General features: G+C 35.1%; 2 pseudogenes; both read right to left on the bottom strand.

Moving 5' to 3' along the window:
* Positions 1 to 7,891: 7,891 nt before the first annotated feature.
* LOC109118931 (putative disease resistance protein RGA3) lies at positions 7,892 to 8,513 on the bottom strand (annotated as a pseudogene).
* A 30-nt stretch (positions 8,514 to 8,543) lies between these two features.
* Positions 8,544 to 9,226, bottom strand: LOC109118932 (putative disease resistance RPP13-like protein 1; annotated as a pseudogene).
* Positions 9,227 to 20,107: the final 10,881 nt, after the last annotated feature.

Raw genomic sequence — 20,107 nt, 5'->3', positions numbered from 1 at the left:
TTCAAACAACCTAACTAAAATTAAAAATTCGAATTCATTTTAAACTAATTAACTTATTTTGTTAAAAACTACTGTAGTAACTAAAAGCAAACTTCAACACTCCTCATTTGCTTTAGATACTGAAATTTAAAAAAGTTGCTCCTCCTCGATTTCTGCTTCTACAACATGTGCTTGAAGATTGTTCTTCACCTTGCATACTTTTGTAACATGACTGGTTTGTTTGAAATTTCCTCATCATCCTCGAAGTTTTTCCAATCATCACAATATTAAAATAGCATTTCCCTCTTTTTGATGATGACAAACATCTTATTCGCCCTATCAACAAGATCAGGTCCTCTTCAGGTAGCTAGCATTTATTCTCCCTATCGGCATGATCATATCTCTTTAAGTAGCTACCATTGATCCCCCCTATAGACATGACCATGTGTTCTTCAAGCAACTATAACATCATTGATCTCATACCTTACCTTAACAATTTTCCCCCTTTTGACATCATAAAAAAGGGTTAAAGTAGTAAACCAAGTTGACAAAAATGTGGTTCAAGAATATTCATGGTCACTTGGGCAACCCTGAGCATGAGTATAAAGGCATAAAATAATGAGACAAGTCAGTTGAAACAAGAAATTTTTCATTCACAAATAAAAGATCATCCATCGGAGCATTGCAAACATCATTATGAATGAGAACCAAGGCAATAACCACTGAGTGTCGATACAAAAGAGAAAGAAGGACTGAGAAGGGAATTTAGGGAGAGAGCGGACGACTTAGTAGCAAGGGATGTAAAAAATAGAATTCGTACAACATATCCCTTAGCATGTTTTTTAGAACTTTCTCCTGAGGTTCAACTTGCTTTGTCGCCAACCTTTTTGTTCTGTTGCATGTGGACCCTCCAATTGTTCCTCCAAAAGCTATGCCTTCAACCAACCATTTTAGGATCCTTGTTGGCAAGAGCAACAATCATAGCTTTCAAATCAATCTTTAGTTTCTCATGATAGAAAGATTACCAAGATGAAACTTACTTAATGAGTAGGTCAATACTAAAGGACCATTAATTTTTTTTTCATTTTCTTTTTTTTCCCTAACTTTTTTTAATATAAAGTGAGACACCCTTCTATTCAGAATACATTGAATTCTCGGAGTATCAATCCTTTCCCTTTTGAACATCATCTTTTCCACCTTCTTCATTTTGGTTGCTGGACCTTGTCCCTATTCACATTCAAAAATTTCTTTTAACAGATAATTCTCCAATAGGAACAAAAGATTCAAACATTTGAATTTTTTTTTGAGTGAATAGAAAAGATGGTTTTGAAGCTTTCTGATTTTTGGAAAGGGAAATAGAGGTTTCTGGGGATGTGGAAAGAAAAATATAGTACAACGGAAGTTGAAGGGGGTATATTGTGAAAGAGAGTGTCATCTTGGTATTCAAAATTTAACTCAACGAATAGATACCATGATGACAGACAAGTGGCAACTGCAGCTGTTCTCATGCATAATACAAAATGCAATTTTAAGAGTGTTAACCTTCGAGAACGGACCAGGTCCCTCTCTATTGGTTGAATGAGATGGCCTAAATCTATAATGGCCTCCCTTTTACTTCAACCCTTTTTCTATGTGCGTATACCTACAAAAGGTATAAGATTGAATTTGCCAAAACATATATAACCGAAAAATAAGGATACCTGCTCCTTTTGCATAGTCATGAGAGGGTCGATTGTTGCTGGCAGGATCTATTCAGTTCAGTTTCTGCATCCACAACTTCAGTTTTCTTATCTGGACCAGGTCCCCCGTTAGAGATTTTTTGAAGACATCATTCCTTTGATCTTACAGAATTAAAAGCTGATATTTCCTTTCTCAACATGATCCTTCAGAAGTGATGTCTCACATAAATATGCTTAGTGCTGTTATGGTGGACTGAGTTCTTAGCCATAATGAGACCACTCGTGATAACACATAGAAGAGGGATAGTTTCAATAATTACCCTAAGAACTTCACAATGATGTTTGATCTACATAATTTGAGCACCTCAGTTTGCATCACCTACATATGTTGCCTCAATTGTTGAAGGAGCAACACAATCTAGTCTTTCGTTCCTCATTATTGAGATATGATCTCATTAAATAAGCCACTTCTGCTCTTTCTATTAGCATGATACCCAATATAATAAACATCACAATATTCATTCAATCGACATAAAACCTGCTGATCGATAGATTAGAAGAAGGTCTCTGTATTTATCGAAAAGTCTTAGGATTCTTGTAGAAGCCTTCAAGTGTTATTCTGTTGGACAAACTTGAATCTTGCATAAATCCTAACACAGATATCTTTCACATGTAGACCATATTTATCAGCGTTCTGCTTAGAAGTTTGATTGTTTTGCATCTCCAAAAAGAAATTTAATTCTCCCATCACACTCAGTACTCATAAGTACAACACAACCTTTTTTGAACCCACTGTTGAAGGGAACTTGGACAGCCTGTCAACTGATTGGAGAATCCGGGTGTCACACTTTTCTTCTTTCACACTGAGCTTGATTAGCTACTTCGATCTAACCTTTATGCTTCACATTATCAGTTTGAAAAACATCATCTTTGTTCAGCCTTGTCTACAGGACCGGGTCTCTCGTTAGGTTCATCATTTGCATCAGCTTCCTTGAGGTTAGTGGATTTATGAAGAGGATGTTCTTCAACAAGCTCATTGATTAGCCTATCTCTTTGAATCTGAAGCAGCTCTTCTATCTCAAAAACTTCTTTATTTTGCAGCCTCTCAATTATTCATGAGATGTCTCTTATGTCATACATCAACATTCTCACTTTGAGCACACAACAAGTGTGACTATCACTACGAGCAGTATTCACATCAACAATTTACATGATCTTGCATCTCTTTTCAGTCAAGTTCACCATTCGAGAGATCAAGTTATGACCACACATGCATCTAGTAAGAGCCAATCTGAAATCTTTATCACGAATTTGTGGAACATTTAAAGGATTGTACTTCAACCTATTGACATAGTACACAACTTCAAGAAAGTGTTCCATGGACTTCAAAGTCGTGCTTACACCAAGATGTACAATTATTTGTCATTGCCAAAAGAGACACATCCACCTTGAGAGAGAGAGGAAGTTTTTATATTCTTAGTCATATGATTTATGCATTTACCATTCATAAACCAACACTGACTGATAGTACCTCGTCTCACTTGTATAAGAAATCACTAGTTAATCTTTGGAACCCACTGGAGTTCCAAGTAAGCAGAAAACGGAGTTATAATAAATTTTCTTGTCCAATGAGGTGGCCCAATTTTCTTCAACTTTAGACTAATGGCAAGACCAAGTCCTTTCTTCTTTCTGTTACTCCATTTAGAACAATTTGAAGAACTTCCTTGAGTTCTCTTCAAAGTTGCACACTTCTTCAGATGACCTTCTCACCCATAGTGCAAAGATAGTAAATTGTCAACAAATTAAACAATTTTGGTGTGAGGATCATATGGGTAATCTATCTTTTCACAGCCCAGCCCTCTTCTACTTTTGTTACCTTGGCAGATTATATTTTTATGGATTTTAGAGGTGTGGTCCATTTAAGAGATTTTCTCAATTCATCTTTTACACGGACCAGGTGCCCTTACAACACCAAATTTCCTTTCAAAGAAAATATCATATTCATTTCAACAGTGTGCATCTTATTTTCAAGCTCCAGCTGCAAACTGCTGACCTTGTTCTTTCCTTTAGAAACTGTAATAGTCACCCATTTTATCTTTTCCTTCAATTCTAGATTTTTCATCTTTTAGAACAACAATTTGTTTCTCAATATTAGATATTTGGGTAACCATAGCAATTTTTTCATGTTAAAAGATGTCTAAGCTACTGTTGAATAGATCATTCTTAGTGGTTAGCTTAGTGATTACATCAATAAGTACAACAACTAGCTTTCTCAATTTTCTAATGGAAAAGACATTTACATTTTGCTTGAAGTCAGATAAGGGTACCTTTTCATTGATTTATTCATCATCTGGCTTTTCCATGAAAGCAAACATGGCATCAAACACATCTTCACCATCTTTTAATGCAAGCATGGATGCATCTTCAGGATGTTCTGACTCCTTTGAGTCACTTGAGGAATTACTCGAGACACCAAGAGCCTTTTTCACAACATGATCAACAATTCCTCTTCTGCTTGACATGTCATGGACCTTGTCCCTACTTTTGTTCTTGTCTCCTCTGGACTTGACACATTTCTTGTTTCACCCTTGTGCACAGAACAATCTCTAATGAAGTGGTATGGCTTACCACACTTGAAACACACATCATTTAAGTTTGTAACCTTGCCAAGATTTCCTTCATTCATGAGAGTTCCACCTATTCTCATGATTTTTTGAAAACTTTGAGTGAGATAGCCGATATTCTCATATATTTCAAGTACTTCACTTTGTGGCACCTTGAGAGAAAATTATTTGTCCCTTTTTGCATATTTATTCTGATCTACTTCATTAATCAGACCTGATTTTTTATGTTTGCCTTTGAGAATGAGACCATCTTTTTTTTCTGTGCATCTCATCTTGAGAATCACTACAGGCATTTTTCCAAACTGCACAAACTTTCTTTACCACCCGATCGACATTATCTTTTACCTTAGAACGATTATGAATCTGATCCCTTTGATTTTCTTTGGGGTCTTGACATTCATGTTTATGGATCTCAAAGTCTCTCATAAAGTGTCCTAGCTTTCCACCCTTATGAATAGGTCATTTGCATTTTTTGTTCTGTGGGAGTTTCTTTTCTTTTGACACCCTACATGTTTTTCGACTATTTTTAAAATACTTTTAGTCAAATAAGTCACTCTCCTCTTCATCTTCAGAAGAAACATTTTAAGATACCTTTAGCACTACTGACTTCTCCTTCTCTCTATCTTCGTTGTACTATCTTGTGGACTTGGGAACCTCTTGAGTTAGATCTCCCTCCTTCACTTCCTTGGTAGGAATGTAAGGACCCGCAAGACTTAGTGGACCTGTCATTTCTCGGAGGAATCTCTCTTGGTGTTAACCAGATAGAGAGAACCCGCTTTATACTAATTGATAAAATGCATGCGTCCACTATAAGTCAATGGACCAGGTTCCTTGACACAACAAGAACAATACGAACAATAATCAAAAAGAAGAACACAACACAAGTAGTTTACGTGGAAACCTCCTTGCTCAAGGGAGTGAAACCATGACTTAAAGCACATTATTTTCAACTGTCTTCACTAATCTTCTCAAGAAAAAGTGAAACCCGATTACAACCAATATGAAAAAAATATATTAATATCACGACCATATATAACTCTAATACTTAAAAATCCTAAGAGGATGCAACACTACCTACTGAGCTACCACCCTCGGATAACTTAAACTTTCAAAGAGGATACCACACCGCCGATTAAACCACAACTCTGCGAATGATTTAAAATTTGACTAAGCAAATACAACACTGCCCACTAAATCATCAAACCTAGATAAATTCGAATTTCGAATAAGGAACAAAACAATGTTTCCCACTAAATCAGTTAACCCTAATTACTTTAGACTTTGACAAACAAAAAGCAAATATCTGAATCTTTTATAGACTAGGAACTAATTTACACAGAAGTATAATTCCTAAGACATACTCTGATTCTTGCAACTTGATCAGGTCCTTGTTGTTCTTGGCAGAGAATACTTCTTGAAAGTGAGTCTTTGCAAGTGTTATTGAGAATTTTCAAGTTGCAAAAACTTATAAATGATAGACACAAAACTGAAACTCAACATGGATGCTTCAACACTCTATGAGGTCCCGTGTTGAGTATGAGTGGTATTCTTCCTTGAATATGGCCTGCTTTTTAAGATCATGAATTTTAAGAGAAAATCTAACTTTAGTTTGCCAAATCTTAAGTTTGTGTATTTCGGAAAGAGATGATATAAAACAACACAAACTACTTGAGAAAACACTATTGGCTGAAAGTCTATTTTTCAAAAAAGTTGATCACCTACCACATCAAAGGTGGAAACTTTTTTGACAACTGTTTTGTCACCTTTTCATATTGCAGTCTTGCAGTAACCAAGTCCCTTGCAAAAAAATTTGTGAGTTCTTGATAATATTTGCTTCTGATTTCCTTCATTGAATCAATTTATTTGTTGTTTGTCATGTTGACTAAGTCAACCATAAAGATATATTGACAGTTAGACAAACAACTTGGTCCATTTTGATTGGTGTAGTACGTTGACGCTTCAACAACCTTCTGGCATGGACAAATTTTATAAGTGTGCTCCGTTATGAACCTGATTGAGAAAACTCTGCGAGGACCATGTCCCTATATTTTCGAGATACTGCAACATACAATCTCGTCTGTTCTCCCTATTGGTATAGGACATTGCATTTTTCACCTTCCACCTGACATGACAACTTTACAATTGTACCCCATTTGTATCTTGACAATAAAACTTTGCTAGGGACCAGGTCCCCGCATATGAGAGGATCATCAAAAACCTTTGGACAACCAATAACTTGGAACATTTTTAAAATTGAAAGTTTAATGGGTGTCTTCAAAATGACTTTCGGGAAATTTAAGATTAAAATGTTCTCAAGTGTAGGAAACTCTTCACTTCCCAGTAGGTGACATTGCTTGCACTCCACCACATATTCAATTCTAAGCTCCACTCGAGAGTTAAAAAGGATTTTTTGAGGAAAAACTACCATATAATTCTTATGTCACCTCTCTTATTCCATTCATATCTATAGTCGAAAGGAATTATGAACAAGGGATTTTTCCTAGTGCTGGCTAGGAATAACAGTACTTGTAATAGCTAAGACATATTTTCACTAGCTTTACAAAACAAATGATCACCTAGACAATTGGGGAAGTTTGTCCCTCTATATCCAGTGATTTTGACTTCTTTTATGTTATTCTATGGGCATAGCTCATCAAGTATGTCTTTTTTAGTTTGTGAATTTTCATCACTACTACTTTTAGTCCACTCCAATGATAACTTGTCAACATGGTCATTCTCCCTCATCTTTCCTTCACAATTTCCCTTCCATCAACAACATTTTTCAACTCCACAGCCGATACAGATCCATATAAGTTCTTTGCTTCACCCATATCTTCCATCCTTAAACCACTTAGATGAAACATGGCTCCCACCAACACTTGAAGTTTCAACTTGCTTAGATGTATTAGTATCTTTAACCAACGAGTGTTTCTTATGTTAAGTTGCTGCAAATTAATCAACATCTCCATCTGGAGCGGTGTATCCTAAAGATAATAGCAAGATGACAAGAAAAGTGTCTCCAAGTATACAATCCATAAACATAATCAGACAACTTTTTAATCATTGTCCAAGAAAGGTCCAAAAATCCGAGGGGCTTTAATTTGATAAACAAGTCATTTGGACATGTAATGCCCTTAAGGATGTTAGTCTTGGCAGTATGTTATGAAACACTCTCTTGATTAGCTTAATGTTGTAATAATAGTTTTGGATATTGATTGTAAGTAATGTCGTCAGCTGCTCTGATTTAAAGTGTGATTTTAATTTATCAATGTGACAATATTTTCCTATTGAATAGGACATGTGCCTACATTGTTCCAACATATGTGATCCTTTGTTCTCTTCCAAAATTTTACAAAGATTTGAAGATGCAATTTAGGCCAAATCATTTACAAGGTCATGCATTCGGAATTTCTATACGTTTCTTTCAGAAGACTCCAAGACCATTTCGAAAAGTGAAATTGATCTCAATTCAAAAAGTATTGGTTACCTAAATGCAACTGCTATACAAGACTATTATTAATCCACAGGTGAATAACTTGGTCTTTGCAAAATTGATAATCTTTGGATATATATTGCACAATAAAAAAACATTTCTTCAAGTGTGTAGGAAGATAATTGTAGCTTAAAATAAACTCTGGTAATATACCATCCGAAAAACTTGTAAGATCATATATTTTAATTCTTAAAATGCTCTCCACTTATCCACCTCTGATTTGAAGCGTAAAACACCAAAGCATTTAGAGCTAAAGGCAATCCTTTGCACTTGTCTAGAATTTGTTTCCCAATCTCTTCAAGTTCTGGATGTTCTTTAGGATCCCTGTTTTCTTGTGAATGTATTTGAATAGATCCCAAGAGGCTTCATCAGACAGAGTCCCTATGTTGATTACCTCACTACCAATAATCAAGGCAACACTCTCTTCAAGTGTCCTCACAATGATCTTACTTCTTACATCTCCTTGTACAAAAACATTTATCAAGTCATTCCACACATCATCTAGAATAATGAGAAAATTTTTCTTCTTTAAGCTTTTCTTCAATTTGAGTTGTAGCTGATTTAGATTGTCATCAGTCTTCAAGCCAGTTGATCCAATTTGTAGAAGTAAACCTTTGTTATTTTGAAAGCATCATATGCCTTAGAAATACAAAGCCAAGATTTCGGACCAAAATGTTTATGCACTCTCTTATCATTGTAATTTTCTTTAGCAAGTGTTGTCTTACCCACGCCGCCCATTGCAAAAATAGAAACTACAACCAGATTATTTCAATTTGCATCTTCAGAAAATAACTGGACAATAAAATCCTTTATTTCATTCTGACTTCCAAAGATATTAGAATCATCAACAAAAGAAGTTGAAGGTGTTCTAGTTTCTTGTTTAGTCGAGCCAAAATGATCCTTTAAGCCAAGGTGACCAATTTGCTTTTCCAACACCTCCAATGTTTCAATGCTTTCTTCCAACTTATCATTTATGTTACAAAAGAAATCATCACTCAAAGTGTTTTGATGCTGGCCTTCCAACTTAATCCTCAAAGCTTCATAATTGACTTGTTCTATCAAGTTTTCAGCGTTGTGCACAACACTCTGAAGCTTATCAAACCGCTGGCTCATGTGTCAATTTGATGTTTGATTATTCTCTACATCACTAAGAACAATCTGAAGACCAAGCAAAATGTCTTGCAGCTTCTGTAAGAGCTGAACATGATCCTTATGCTTCCAAACATGTCGAGCAGATCACCATGAGGACAAAAGCCAATCAAAGAGAACATTCAAAGCTGAAGAGAGAAATGCACCACCAACTGCTAAGCCAACCTCCATTTATCAAATCTGCAAAACAAAATAATTTTAAGAAGATAAATGTTTGTATATTCAATTACTAACAACTTCACTATACCCGTGAATGCTAAGAGTAATTTGCAAACAAGAATAGTACAACAATATTTTTCTACAGTGACATAATACCCAACATCAAGACTTTCACATATTTTTTTATACTTTAAAACATGTCAAGTTTGGAATTAGATAACATCAAGAGGATCTTTCCTTCATAAAAAAAAAGATATATATATTTTTTGTATTTAATCCGAGATTTGGAGTTTTAATCGTTGTGATAAAGTTCCTCTTGATGGTGAGAGCTAAAACATTCCAAGAAAACATAATTTGTTGAAAACTTATTTGTATTTATCATTTACAGTGAACCAATAAATACATGTCATATGTACAAATTGGAGGCTTGCCTCAAGCTATAATTTATTGGGTAGGTTGGAATAAATTGATGGTTTCAAATTGGGAGGATTGACCTTTTGGTGTAGTGGCAATAACCTGGAGTTTTAGTGTAGAATTAATTAATTACTACGCTTATAATACGTACTAATATGTATTAAGAATTGTTTAGTGTATTAAGAATTGTTAATATATTATTCATATATTAAAAAGGGGAAAAGAGTTGACCTATAGCTTAGTGGAGACCACATACCACCAAATTAACATTTTCGAATTGAAAATAGAACTTTCACCAACTAAGCAAAGAATGTATAGTTACCAAAATCCGATCAAGAGAAAATAATAATTAAAAATCGCTAATTTGAACCTAGGTAGATCATTGTTTAGATGTTAAATTATCTGAAAATGACCTCTTATTTTTTTCTTTTCCACTATATAGAAATGTGAAGACCACGAACAATTAATGGTGAAAAAATTAAATTTACCTTAACAAATACATTTTCTTCATAATTCTAGAATCATCCATTACATTTCACCAAGGATAAAAAGGTAAATTTGTGACTAGAGTTTGTGAAATTGGAATTAGAATTGAATATAATTGCATTTACATGATAATTATTATAGTGGTTATTTGAATTTCAAGTTTCGATATGCTGAACCAAAATTGTAACGTTATCCATCAATGGAATTGAAACTTTAAAACCAACGAAATTTTAATTTTGAATAATATGCCCTTTAAAATGCCATGTAGGACTAGACTACTAGTGATTACATCTTCTCTTTTGTGATCATCGTAATTCACGTTATGGATTACTACAAAGATCAGGCTGATTTTGATGTCCTTTTTGTAAAATCATAAAACCTAAGCTAAATCATGGTCGTTTTGTACCTGTTGAGCAAAGATTCTTTACTTGTTGTAGACCAGTTATTCTAGAATGTTTTAAGAGGATTCAGTGAAGTGTCTGTCGTAAATGTTGAGATGTATTAGTGAGGATATTACTAGTCAAAATTTTGTGGAGTTCGACTAATTTTTGCATCATTTATCTTGTTACTGCAGAGAAAGCAGCTGATGCTATGTTGATTGTTGGTGGTTGTCCTACTGGTGTTGAACTTGCTGCAATATAGCTGTCGATTTTCCTCAGAAGAAAGTAACTTCAGTGCAGTACGGGTCAAGATTACTAGAGTTCATTGGACCAAAAGCGCCTGACAAGACTTTAGAATGGTAAAGAACAAGAATGTTGAAGTGAAACTGATGCAATCTGTTGATTTGAGTTATAACATGAACAACTTAGGTGGAGACATAATATATTTCACTTCGTCTGGGGAAACTATAAGAGTGGATTGCCAATTTCATTGTACGGGAAACAACCACCAGTTTCAGAATGGTTAAGGGAGACATATTGAAGAACCGAATCGATAATTTTGGAAGATTGAAGGTTGATGAAAATCTTAAAATCAAGGGTCTCTAACAAATCGAAATCCTCACCATATTAAAAGAGCACTGGAGCACGATTAAAAACATAAGATTCTAATAGCAATAATAAAACTACCGAATTGCATTTGATATATTGAAATAACGAGTAATTAAAGATAAAAGAATAATGAAGATGAGAAGCTTATATTCTAGACGAAGAGGAGAGGAAAAACATTTCGTCAATATGCATCAGCCCTAAATAACTGATCACTACCCCTTCTAATGGAATCATTCTCGCACCAACTACTCGACCTGAATCCCCAGTTAGCCTAGACCTATTGCTTGTGCTCGGCATAATAGCTATGTCATCCCAATAACACTTGTGTGACCTTGGTATCCACATTGGGTTTGACTTGGTTCTTAGCAGGGCCATATAAACATATTTGTTGTTGGTGATATAACTGATATTGAGGTAAGCACTAAGCAACTTATCTCTTATTTCTTAAAAATGTATCATTTCTTTAGCGAGAATCTTGTATGTGTTCCAAAGAAAATAAATTTGTCCATTATCCCTGGTCTTAAAAGGTTATGAAAGCGCGTAAAATCTCTTAAATGGAAAATAAATGTGACTCTAGTTCCTTCAGAATCAGTAGTCACTCTTCTATTACCAATGGGGGCAAGTGACAGTTGAATCTAGTTTTGACCATTATTTTCATATTAGTAATAGTGCGGAAGAAAGACCCAACTACAACTTGTTTGAACATTATTGAGTTTATCGACCCTTTGATTTAGATTAGTCAAATTCTACCCTTTGATTTTTCCGTTGCCATGTGGGCAAAGCTAAAAGAGAGCTTCATTTGCCTAATAATGATTGGTTAATTGATCACATTTTATTTGTGAAATGACTTGGATTGTTATTATTCTGAGTATCTAAACAAATCATGGGCTGCATCCTTAGAGCATATGTGAAACAACCTTTCTATCTTCCAAGGAAGGGGAAAAGTCAGTGTACATACTACCCTCCTTAGAACCCATTTGTGGTATTATATAGAATATGTTTTTGCAAGAGGTAATGCCAGTGTATAGTCTATTTAAAAGGCATTTTGAATCTTTTTGATAATATAGCCGTAGCCAGAGGACTTGAAGTAACAAGTTAGTACTTGAATTTTTCAATTCAAAATCATCTAATTAGATTTTCATCAAATGATTTCAAACTTTATAGATACAATCTCTTTAGACGATTCCAACAGATCTAAACAACAGTTCAAATTTTATCCCTCTCACACACACAATAAAAAGGGCATACACAATTTGAAATTCAAATCCACTGCTTCGAGCTTATTCAATCATCGCGAGTTGTCTTTCTAATTTGATTTTCTGTACACAAATCTTACTAAATCAGTAAAATAACTACTATTTGAGTCCCAAAAATATTTACAAATCGAGTTTGTTAACATACAAAAGAGGCTTGCACGGGAAACATGAAATAGTATCAGCTATACAATGATTTTAATCGCCGTTCTTTGATAGCCGCACTTGCCTATAAAAGCAGACATGAGTTCACTGTAGACGACAAAATAGCTTTAGCCGGAAAAACAAAAAAATAAAAAAGAACTCGCAAACAGATGTAAAAATAAAGCAGCAGCATTTTAGAACCACTTCTTGTGGACAATGGATGGACAAGACTTGTCGTACTCTCCCTTCAAAGTCCACATCTGATTAAGCAAAGGACATGTTTAAGTTTGCAACAAGCACAGTTCAAAATGAAGCTTAAAATTGCAAAAGTATATGCAAGAGAAGATTTTTAAAAAATAAATGTTTACCTGCTGTTAGGTGATATGTAATGTAAGGATGGATCCTCCAATCAGTGTCTACTAGGAGTGAAGACAGTGATTGTCTTACTCATATGATAAACACCCTGAAAAGGTATATCCTAAGCCCTTATATCAATCATTGCCTTGAGTAGTTGTCTCTAAGCTATACGAAAGAAAAAAGATGGTTAGATTTTCTATCTGCCTCCTTTACCTATAAAAGTTTCTATTAACATTACAAATAGAGCTCTCTTACTTCTTTCACACTGTGGGTCAATGTCGTCATCCCAGATTCTTCATGATAGACTCCGGTATATTTCTTCACCCTCCCTTCTCTCTAATTCACCCATCATATCAAGTTCTGCCTTCTACTAACAAAAAATGAGCTTAGTTCCACATAAAAAAATCCTTTAAAAAGCTAGGAAATAATCAATAAAATATTATGTTATTTCATTGATTGGATATATTTAACTTTGTGATACTCAAGTAAAAGAAAATACATACAAGTCAAGATAGAATGAGTGGTCAATTGCTTATTTGCATGAGAGCTGTTGATAGCTAAAAGCAAATAAACCTGCAGAAAACAAAGAATACATTAAGATAAGAGTTAAAGTTCATTTCTTACTACTTTTCAATATGAGATACAAACATATAAATAGACCAAGTTATTCATTTGATGTTCTTGCTCATTTATCTCTTTGAAGTGATAAATGCCTTAAAGTGATCTAGGAAATCATTTCTTTCTCAATATGCAAATAGATTCAATGAAAAATGTATTTGAATTGAATATTGATATGAGAATCTCCTCAAAATGTTCTGATAATTCCTCACAAATGTAGGCACACGATCCTCTGCAAGGTATGAGGAACCAATCATATCTGCAAAAAGTACAGACAACTGTAAAAATTGGTCTGCGTTAGGGAGGTTGGTGAGTAGCACAGTACTTCTCCAATCAAAACTGCCTAGGTTGTTTTGTTTTATGAACAACAAGTCCTTATTATATATATCAAACAAAACACAACATATCGTTCATTCATCAAAAAAGGAAAAATACCATCAAGCATCAAAACAACAAGATATTGATCAAAAGGCTTTCACTTTTTCTTATTATATTCTATTTTCATATTTGCTTGTAATTGTTCTCAAATTGTAGGATTCATTTAGAACCTGATATAAACGTATCAAACCTTGGGTGTTTTATTGTAAGGGATTGATTTACGAGTAACTTAGGTTCTTACTGACCAGTGTTGTATCTGCTCCTGCTCATCTAAGTAAAAGGGTGTATTGCTTAGTGAAGAGACTATAGGGTTAGTCTCTTGTTTTGTAATCGACTTTTACTTTTGATTGATTGTAGATTAGTGAAAGTGGTTGTTGAAAAGTCCTGCTGAGAACAGATCGTTGTTTTACTCCCTTGAGGAAGGAGGTTCCATGTAAAATTGATTCTCTTTTACTTTTTTGTCTTTGTTATTTATTTACTTTACATTTTTTTACGGACGAAGTCCCATCTAAGATAAGTGGATTCATACATTCCAACAATGTTATCATAGTTTTACTTTTCACTTTGGTTAACACCAAGAAAACAAAGATCCTGAAGGAATGATTGCTCCACCAGATATGGAGGAAGAACAATCATCCACAAGACAACCACGTTTCAATGGTCATTACAATCGATCTTGGAAAAATCCAATGCATGACTACATTAATGTAGAGTATTCATAGTTGTGGGATGTTATCCTAGATGATCCTTATGTTTCGATGAAGGAGGTGAAGGATGGAAGTCTCAGAACCTTCGTGATTAAGACCAAAAAGGATTTTACGGAGATTGATAGGAAAAAGTATGAAAAGAACTACAAGGCAAAAAAAATACTAGTCTGTGGTATTGGTGCTGATTAGTATAACAAAATCTCAGTTTGTGAATCGACAAAGGATATTAGGTATCGTCTTGAAGCTGCTCATGAAGGAACCAAAAGGGTGAAGGAATCAAAAGTTGACATGCTTCATCTTAATATGAAAACTTTGTCATAAAGGATGGTGAAACCATTTTTGAATAGAATTCTCGTTTCACTTCCATTACAAATGATCTTAGAGGTTTGGGAGAACCTATTCCTCTGTGCAAGTAGGTTCAAATAAACCTCAAGGTTCTTCCTAAATCTTAGAAAAGCAAGGTGGATAAAATTACTTAGGCAAAATATCTTAACCCTGCCTATGGACGAGCTTATAGGAAATCGGTAGACTTATATGTTAAATAGGAAGCAGGGAGGAACAAGGAATGAGTCAAAGAAAGAAAAGACCATTGCACTAAAATCCTCTCAAAGTGAGATGACTGAAGAAGAGGCTGAAATGGCGTACGTGACAAAGAGGTTTCAAAAGATCATCAAAAAACATGGAAGATTTCAAAAGAAAGGATCAACCAGCATAGTAGAAACAACAAATTACATGTGTCACAAATGTGGTAAGCATGGTCATTTTATGAGAGACTTCCCAAGACAAAAGCAGGAATAGCATGAATTTAGATATCGTAAGAAGGACCTGTTCCCAGACAACTTTCGAAGGAAGGCACATGTTGATGAGGTTGTAAAAAGGACCTTTTCTGTCTGGGGTGTTGATTCGAGTGAGTCAGAGGAAGATGCCGAAGATCATGCTAATGTATCTATGTTGGCCATTGAAGATGATGAAAGCATTTTCAACTCAATCTTCATCTTAATGGAAAAATCAGACGATGACGGATGAAAATGAGGTAACTCTGTTTGAATTAAAACATGAACTTGGTAATCTATTTGCTGATGTTGACTGAAAAATTATGTTTGTTTGAAAATAAAAATTCAAATTTTGTAACACAGATTTTTGAAATGAGTTGAAGAATAGGGTTTTTGGAGTATAACAATAAAATTGATTAAGAATATTCTAGTACCTCTAAAAATGATAAAAGAAAACATAGCATTTATGAGTAATAATTGCAGGATAAGCTTAAAATCTTTGAATATATGTTAGCTACTTCTCTCTAAACTAATTCTCAGCTAAGAAGAGATCTTAAGAAAATCAAAAAAGTGTTAAGAGTCATTTTTTGAAATGGAATGTCTCTTGTAAGATCCTTTTGAATCTCTCTCAACAATGTATCAATGGGAGGAGAGATCTAGGGAGATAGAAAATAGAACCACTTTATAATCCTAATAGCAAATATGTGTCTGTGGCTGATAATCTCTTGTGCACCCATTGTGGAAAAAGTGGACATTTGAAGGAAAGGTGTGATAAACTGAAGGAGGCTAATGAGAGGTATGTGAAGTTTGTGAAATCATATAATTGTCAGACAAACAGGGAACAGGGATGTCGTTCTTGTGATGTGTCTGTCAGTCATGACAAACCTGTAAAAAAATTAAAAGAGGACATGGTTCTCGTTACCATTCTGATAGAACATTTTCACCGCCTTGGGCTGGAAGATTTCTTTGTAAGCCTTTTGATAGAATCTCATATGAAGTGGGTTACTAAGACTAGCAAGTAACTCTTGTGTAGAAGAGAGGAAGGGGTCATTGTTGGTACATTGCTCAAAGCACATGACGGGCACACTTCAAACTTACTCTCTTTGCAAGAACACGAAAGTGGTGGTGTGTCTTTTGGCAGTGAAAAGAAAGGTTCTATTCTTGGAATTGGAAGGATAGGGAAGTCTGACAATAATTCAATCAACAACGTACACTATGTGGAAGGCATCAAGTATAATCTTCTTAGTATATCTTTGATCTATGATAAAGGAAATGAAGTCAAGTTCACGGCAAACAATTACTTAGTTACAAACCGCATAACAGGAAATGTGGTGATGTCTGCTACAAGAGTAAAGAATATGTACGTAGCAGGTCTTGAGTCCATCGAAGGAGATGATCTTTCGTGTCTAAGTGCTCAAACTGATGAATCTGATCTATGGCATAGACGTCTTGGTCATGTAAGTTCTACTCTCCTTAACAAGCTGGTTGTAGGTGACCTGGTCCGCGGACTTCCTAAGGTGAAGTTTACAAATGATAAAGTTTTTAATGCTTGTGCAAAGGGTAAACAAACAATGTTTTCATCCAAAGTGAAGAAAAGAGTTAGCACATCAAGACCTCTTGAGCTGCTTAAAATATACTTGATTGCTTTTGCTGTACTCAAAGAGTTCAAACTTTTTCAGATGGATGTGAAAAGTGACTTTATGAATGGAAAAAGGAAGTGTATGTTGCAAGGCTTTGAAGAGTCTGTGTTGCCTGATCATGTACTAAAGTTGGACAAAGCTCTGTATGGGTTGAAACAACCTCCTCGAGCCTAGTATGAGAGGCTAGCAATGTTCTTGTTAACAAATGAGTTCAAAAGAGGTAAGGTAGAAACCACTTTGTTTCTAAAAACTAGAAGAAAAGAAATGTTGATTATGCAGTTTTATGTTGATGATATAATCTTCGGAGCAACATCAAATTGTCTATGCAAAGAGTTTGCTGAGTTGATGAGCAACGTGTTTGAGATGTGCATGATGGGTGAACTTACGTTCTTTTTAGGATTGCAGATTAAACAATCCTCTTAAAGCACTTCAATATGACAAGAGAAATACACCAAAGAGCTGCTCAACAAGTTCGAGATGCTGGATGCAAAAGTTCAAGACACGCCCATGAGCACAAGTTCAAGAATTAATAAAAATGAAGTAGGCAAAAAGTTTAACCAAACCATGTATTGAGGGATCATTAAATCACTTCTATATTTGACAACAAGCAGACAATATATAGTGTTCAGTGTGGGGATGTGCGCTAAATTTCAAGCTGCACCAAAGGAATCACACCTGAACGCTACAAAATAGGTTTTGCGATGTCTAAAGGGAATGCAGGTCCTGGTCCTCTTCTATACAACTTGTGACTCTGTGTTTTGATTCTATCCATAATTGATGGTTCCATATGATTGTATCATCTGAAAAATTTATGGTGCTTTTATGGTTGTGTCATTTGAAATGTCGGAAAGTTTGTGCGAAGGAGATCTACCTAAGGGAAAGAGGCTAGAATCCTGTATTCTCACAGCACGGGCAGAATAGGTGGCGATACAAAGTTTGGCTTAACTTAGGGGTGACTCTTATCCCTCATTGTTGAATGAGGCGTTCAGGTCCCCAGAAAAGGTCCTCACTAAAAGTCAACCAATATTTGACCACACTGCCAAATCGTTTGATGTGGAATCTAAAGGGGAGTAAGAAGAGGAAGAAGTTCCTTTAAAATGAAAAATGCAAGGAACAACAAGTAGTAATCTTTTTCTTACTAGTGGCCCTGAACAAGAGACTGTGGTGGGCAACAATGACCATGTTGTTCATACTCACACTGACAGTGATGAGGAAATAAAAAGAAAAGGTAAAGGGAAGATGATCAAATCTGTTGTGAAGGAAGGTAAACGACAATATATCACCCAAAGTTCCACACAAATGGTGCTGGGTGGCGCCATGGTGGCAAATGCAGAACATACACAAAGAAGAAGACAACAATGAACTCGAGGGGTAGTTCAAGAGGACCCAGTTATTAACCCGGTCAATATTGAGGATAGTTACTCAAATTTGAGGAAGTTTCCAAGTATGTGGCAAACAACAGAAGGGAGTCAAGGGGTGAAAAGAAGAAAATGAATTAGAGCCAAAAAAACTCAAAGAAATCTAAAGTGAAGAAGGTTAAAAAGGTGATATCCCAGAAGAAAAGAAAATCAGATGTTTTTCCCATATAGGGACTTGGTCCCTGGGTAAAGTATGATGCACCGACATGACAAGAGATTAAAGGGTTGAGAAGTTGAAATTGCAAAAACTTCAAAATGGTCAAGTGTTCTTTAAAGATATTCCGTCAGAGCATGGCATGAGAGCTCTTGTTGATGTTATTTCTTTTCAGGAATGGGGTTCAGTCCCCTATCTCCATGAACTAAAAGTGCACGAGTTCTATTAAAAATGGAATTTCATTATTATGGGAGTATTTCTCAGCAAAATGGAGTGGTTGAGAGAAAGAACAGAAAATTATTGGAGATTTCCAGGACCATTTTGATTGACTCACATCATGCTATGAATTTCTAGGTAGAGGCACTCAACTCAAATTGTTATGTGAGAAACAGGTGGCTTATCATATCCCTGAGCAAGAAGACACCTTTTGAGCTGTTGAATGATAAAAAGCTCTTAATTGCTCATCTACAAAATTTGGATGCAAATGGTTTGTGTTGAGCAATGGGAAAGATGACCTAGGGAAGTTTGATGCTAGAAATTATAAAGGTTTTTTCATAGGGTACTCCTCTACAAGTAAGACATACAAAGCTTCAACAAAAGAACCTTTTATGTGGAAGAAGGTTTGCATGTTAAGTTCGATGAGTCTAGAATAAGTGGCGAAAACATTGAAGATCATGAGTTTGAGGAGATGATAAAATATAAAAAAGAGGTTTAGGGAAATGAAGAAAAGAATGTAGAACTCTCTGAAGGACCCGGTCCCCCAACATATCACACGAAATTGGGTCTAAATTTCCTGTAGAAGATGAAGGTGATATTGATGCTAACACAGAAGAGGAGATAACCAGATAGTCCAGGTGGAAACATCAATGTTCATATCCATTAGACAATATGATTTTTTCACTTATAACATGAACTCAAACTAGGTCAAAATCACAAAATATGGTTTAATATTCAATGTTCCTATCATTTATTGAACCAAATAACATCAAAGAAACTCTGAAGGATCCAAATTAGGTGATGTTTATGCTAGAAGAGTCGAAGGTTGACATTTTCATTACTCAATATGAGAACTTTGTGCTGAAGAAGGGTGAAAATATCTTTGAGATGAACTCTCGATTCATTGATATCACCAATGAGCTCAGACGATTGGGAGAACCCATTCCAGTGTGCAAGCAAGTTCACAAATTTTTTAAGGTGCTTCCGTAAAACCTGGGAAAGCAAGGTGGAGACGATCACAAAACCTGGTCCTAGACATCTTTCGCTGGAAGGCTCGTGCTGATCAGTTAGTGAAAAAGGCCTTTGTGGTTTGGTAGATGATTCAAGTGAGTCTACAAGACATGTAGAAGAACATAAGGATATTTGAATGATTTCTATTGAAGATTATGAGAGTGTCTTCAACTCAATATTCTCATTGATGGCGAAATTTGATGATGATGAAGACTCCAATGAGGTAACTCTCTTTGAACTAAAAGATGATCTAGATAATTTTCCAGAAGATAATTTGAGGAAACTTGCTGCTTTGCTAATTGGTTCAATGGATGAGAGTACTACTGAAAACTTAACGTTGAATGAAAAATTAATTTTGTGTGAGGGTAAAAATACATCTCTTTTAGCTCAAGGCACTGAAATGAATGCCAGAATAAGGATGTTGGAATATAGCAACATTACTGTTGAAAAGGAGCCTAGCATTTCA

This window comes from Solanum lycopersicum, chromosome 11, assembly GCF_036512215.1.
Source record: "Solanum lycopersicum chromosome 11, SLM_r2.1".
Classification (NCBI taxonomy): Eukaryota; Viridiplantae; Streptophyta; class Magnoliopsida; order Solanales; family Solanaceae; genus Solanum; species Solanum lycopersicum.
Note: the sequence above shows the minus strand (reverse complement) of the source record. Positions and strands in the feature narration are given on the sequence as shown.